Raw genomic sequence first — 5804 nt, forward strand, 5'->3', positions numbered from 1 at the left:
TTGTGGCCCGAGTTCTAAGCTGGGGTCATATTTAAACTGCCTGAGCCAGTTGGAAGTACCTCCATTATTATATAACTTTGGAGAAGATTCAATAGCAATTCTGATGTATATTGGTGTGTCCTTATTTCTAACCCATGCCTATAATTAAGGCTCCTTGATCCCAAGGTAAATCAATTAATAACTAGGAAAATGTTTCCCTTGTTTTTTTTTTCTAAAAATCTAAGTGTGCAGATACTTAAGATATTGAAGTTTCAGCTTTGAAACTCCACACACTCTGACTGGGATACAGTTGTAAATGATGGTTTCCTGGGCATCCTTATAATGTTTTACACACACACACACACACACTCACTGGCCTCAGACATACTTGCATTGCAATTTGGGTGGCAGTCTCCTCTAATATATTTTTTAAAAGGATGCATATTTTCCCTTTGAATTCTCTTTCCCCCACTTATAACATTAGACTGTTTGGACCACAGAGCATGGAGAGAAATGAAGATGTCACCAGGTCTTCTGTAGTGAGCAATGCTGGGGAGACATGGACTTGGCAAGGAGTCTCTGAATACGCCTGTCAAGATACATGTCAGATGGAAATTGATGAAAACCATGGTTTCTCTCCGAAGAAGCACATAAGTCACTTAACCTGAGACAGGAATGATGTCTTAATCAAGGCCCTTGGGTGACTAGACACGCTTGTGGGGTTTGCTGCCCACCACCCATTTTCCCTTCTTCTGGAAAGAGCATCCAAACTTTCTCTGGTCTAAGAACTGAGTGAGTATCAGACCCCAGGCCCATGCTTGCACTGTATCCTCCTGGCCCAGTGATTGGTTCGGGGATGGACATGTGACCCAGCTGGGCCCAATCACAATGGATCCAGGATTTGTACAGGAACAACTGAGGACAAACCCCTTTCCCTTGGACTTGAAGCAATAAAAGCTGGTGTGACTGGATTCTCTTTGGTCAGTTAGAAGAGGGTGTTCACATAGAATGCTTACCGGTAACATGAGCTTCAGGCACTGGAGGGATTTTGCTGAGAGGAAAATGTCTTATTGCATGACATCCAAATATAAAGTAAGCCAGTCCTCACAACAGGTTAAACCAGAGATAAAAACGTCACCGTGAACCAGGCTGCACGCTGTGCAGTCTCCCTTCTAGGAGTGTAGCTTCCTCGTTCCTCTGGCTGTCTCTCAAGAATGGCTTCTTCAATGCTCTACATACGAGGCAGAAAAGGGAGTCCCTTCCTGAGCTGCTTTATCACCTTCAGCTCTCTCACCTCAATATCTGACCAGCTCACTCATGCCATCCACTTCTAAACTCCTGGCGGACATCTTGCTCAGGTACCCAGCGCTGGTACAATCAGGTCTGGCCAGAGCAGAGATCTACCCTGCAAGGAGGGGCTTAAGCTTTTAAAGAATGGGTTTGCAGACCCCCCAAAATGGCTGGCATACATGAATATGGACCTTGGCTTTTGCATTCTCAATGAGGAAAAGAGTCTCATCTTGGTGGAAAGATACAAAGGCTATTTTAATGAGATGGGGGCCTAACGCTTCTGAAAATGGCCCCCGTCCTTGACAACCAAACAAATCAGTCCACTCTGAAAGAAGTCCCTCTGAGAGAATTCACTCAACAGTAAAGAAGAAGAAACACAATCTGGTTTGACTGGCTCCCACTGCCCTTCCCAACGTTATCAAAATTCCAAAAAGGAGTCAACCACCTTCAGGAACATGGTGGCACAGGGGGAGATTCTCAGCAACCTTCAATGGCTCCCACTTCCTTCCGTACCAGTCCTCACCCCACTGGCTGTTTTCCATAATGTTCCAACTCATAAAACTTTCTTACCTCACCCACAGCATTCTTCATTCTAGTCCACCGCTCCCTGTCTCCTAAATAGCTTGTGTCCATTTTTACCTCCTTATTAGCTGGGACACAGTGGGATAATGACGTCACCTTTGGAGCCCCAAAACGTGATGGGTAAGGATAATAACAACACACGCCTCAAATCTGACACTATCTACCAAAAATACAAAAGTACCTTTTAACACAGTGATATCATTTCCAGGAATCTATCCCACAGATAGACCCGCCAATGAGGGAGTATTCATCGTAGTATTATTTGTCATAACAAAATATTGAAAGCAATCCAATTGTCCACCAACGGGTATCTATTGGATAAACCATGGTACACTCATCTCCTAAATATATTAATCCAAAAGAGCAAGGCACGAAAATGTATGGGTTTATGGTATAATAAAAAATAAATACTTGGTCTTTGTCGCCAGTTCCGAGCACAGAGCTCCTAAACCTTGGGAATTTATTGTCTTTTGTATGCTAATGAGATGACTCATGATGGGGGCCTACATATCTTCAGGATGGGGGCTGATGCCAGAAAGACCAAGCCATGATTAAAGGGTTGGGACTTTCAGCCCCCCGTGACCTCCAAGGAAGGGACTGGGGCTGGAAATTGAGTTCAATCACCAGTAGCCAGTGATGTAATCAATTATGTCTACATAATGAATCCTCGATCAAAAAAACAAAACAATGCAAAAAACCCAAAACCCTAATGGGGTTTGGGAGTTTCTAGATTGGCGAGTACAATGATGTCCTGAGAAGGTGGTGGGCTTGGAGAGGGCATGGAGCTCTGTGCTACCGTGACCCCCCACCCCCACCCCGCCCAGTAACCTGTCCTCTGCGTCTCTTCCATTGGCTGTTCGTGAGTTGTATCCTTCACAATAAAGCTGTAGTCATACAGTGTTTCCCCGAAAATAAGACCTAGCCGGACAATCAGTTCTAATGCATCTTTTGGAGCAAACATTAATATAAGACCTGGTCTCTTTTTACTATAATATAAGACCAGGTCTTACATGAGACCTGGTTTTATATTTATGTTTGCTCCAAAAGACGTATTAGAGCTGATTGTCTGGCTAGGTCTTATTTTCGGGGAAACGCAGTAAGTACAGAGCTTTCCTGATTCTGTGAGTCATTCTTGCAAATTATCAAATCTGATGGGGGGCAAGGGTTGTAGGAACCCCCAAATTTGTAGGTCAGGCAGATGTATAGGTCACCTGGGGACCCCATTTGCACTGGTGTCTGAAGTGGGGGCAGTCCTGTGGGACTGAGCCCTTAACTTGTGGGATCTGAGGCTCACTCCAGAGAGAGTGTCAACATGGAATTGAATTGTTGGACAACCAGCTGGTGTAACAGAATTGGAGAACTGGTATCAAAAAATGACATATTAGTTGTCACGAGAAAACTACACATTTGGTGTAAAAAGTGGTATCAGAAAAAAGTCACACAGTGTTGTATGCTAACTTTTGCCTAAGCAAATAGAGAGAAGCAAGACTGTGTTTGCATTTGCCTGTATTTTCACAATGAAACAGTGAAAGGGTAGACCAGAAAGCAATACAAATTATTACCTAGAGCAGGGACGCGGACAAGACTTCCCTATATATAATGTTTTTTGTAGTTTTAATTTGTAAATCATGTAAGAGTATCACTTCCACCCTCTTCCTGGAGCTGGTATACATCCAACACCAAGATAACCAAAGGGGACAGTCATTTGCTATGAGATTCACTATGGAGGAAGAGGCAGAAACCCTTTGACCCTCGTGACATGAGCAAAACAAGCCCCCAGGAAGGGTCTGATGTTCCTACAGATGGTGACTGTCCCCCTGCACAAGGTGGTAGCCGTTGAGCCAATACTGGGAGCCAGACTTGGGTCTGGTGGTTCTTGTCAATTGTGTAGATAAATGGGAAATTGACATCAAGTAGCCTCATGACGGAAGTCCATTCAAGTAAAGATGGAAGAGGAGAAAGGGAAGAGAAAGAGAAGGGGAGGCAAGGAAAACGCACAAAGGAAGGAAGAGAGCGGAGGCAGCAAGCTCACGTTCATTGGCACCACCCGCCCCGAGACTCTTTCTGACATGAATTTTTAATACCTCCGCCTCCGCCATTTATCCCCCCACCTCTCGTCCTTTGCTTCAGGACTACATTGTTCTGGAATGCTGCAGGGATGGATGAGCCACGCCTGGCAGAAGGGCAGTGGCCTTCATTCATCCTGGTCCCTGACAGTTACTAGTTCTGATAATTTCCCTGCACTAAAAACCACACAGATCTCAACAACTCTGAGTATTCCTGCCAGCAAAGAAAAAAGAAATTGCATATTCAATGACTGAAAGACCCCAGTGGATTTATAATGGTCTGAATAACAGGTAACTTGATTTGCTTAAGCTTTGAAATACTTAAGAATTCATATAAAAGAATTTTAGAGAATACATGTCTTCCGGGGGGAAAAAGCGATTATCCTGACAATTTCTATAAATCAAATTCTATTACTGTGAGGAACATTCTAAGTTCAAAGATATGTTTCCATGAGAAACTTTTCGTAAAAATAGGAGCTGGTGACTTGAGTTCAGGGCAAACTTTGAAGACTTGAAGACTGTATCTGATGCCTTGCGTGAGTTCAGGATTGAAACATGTTTTCTACGTGGGTCATTTCTTTCAACTTGATCTCTGGATAGAGCGATGAGGTAGGCAGGGCCAGAATTATCACATCCATTTTACAAATGAGGAAACTGAGGCTCAGTTTAAGGCTGGTCCCCCTCAGGGATTTGGTGACAAAGCCAGGTTTCTAGACTCAACAGCCCCTTCTGTTGAGTATCACAGGCATGCAACCTGGGCAGGTGATGGAGCCTCACACTCAGAAGGGCCAGTGCTTGGTTTTAATGCTCTGTGGCCGCCATCTTGAAATTCTCAATACTTCTGAACCCGGAGCCCGGCATTTGCTTCCTGCACTGGGCCCTGCAAATCCTATAGCTGGTCTTGCTCACAACTCCACGGACGCCCCTCTATTCCTCCACCCAGGTCCCAGAAACGCCCATCACGTCTGGGACTCAACTGCTCCCAGCTCCTGGAACCCCTCAGCTCTCCTCGCCCTTCCCTCTGGGTTTGCGGGATTCCAGGCCCTGAGCACCACCCAAGAACGCTGGCAGCTTCTCCTGGGCTGCTTCTCACCCTGCAGAATCAATGAGTACCCAACTCTTATCAGCTCATCAAAGTCAAAACTTTCTAAAATGAGTTTAATTAAAACAAGAGGCTCTTGGGTTTTCTCAGATTCGATGCAATGAAACCCCCTCAGAATACTGGCTTGCTCTTTGCTTGTTAGCTAGGTCTCTTTGTTCAATTCCGCGTCTCTGATGACCCCAGTTCTTGGAGAAAGAGGGAAAGAGGGAGGGAGGGAAGAAAATGAAGCAAGCCCACCGCCTCCCTGATACTCCCAGCTCCCAGAGATGTCTTACAAGTCTTAAAGGCTTAAGAACATTGCAACTGGTAGAGAAGATCAAACCAAATAGGGTCACTTATGGCTATTAATTCACAAGAACTGTGAGCAGCAAAGCAAGAGAAAATGCCCATCTAAAAGCTGATGGGGTCGACCGCTGGTTGCTGGCTGGGACTGTTCCCTCCCTGGATCCCGCTCTGGCCCTTCCATGGCCTGTGGGGCCAGAACAGAAAACTCTGCATCTTACAGAGAACAGGACGGTGCCAGAGGAAGGAGCCAAGTCTCTCCCCAAATTTCCCTCTTCCTGACCACCTTGAATACTTTATCTTCCTCAGATGGTCCCCAAATCCCTCTCCTTCCTTAATATTCAAGCAACCCCTTGCTCATCTGGCTCCAAAATTGACTTTAGATAGATTCTACTTCCTGAACTATCACTCTCTTCGTCCCCTCAGAGGTCTATGAAAAGTTGATGTGTAATCAGGTATATAACACCAGCAAAAAAAAGACCAAAAAAAAAAAAACCCACAAA

This window comes from Rhinolophus sinicus, linkage group LG13 (assembly GCF_036562045.2).
Source record: "Rhinolophus sinicus isolate RSC01 linkage group LG13, ASM3656204v1, whole genome shotgun sequence".
In the NCBI taxonomy this organism is placed as follows: Eukaryota; Metazoa; Chordata; class Mammalia; order Chiroptera; family Rhinolophidae; genus Rhinolophus; species Rhinolophus sinicus.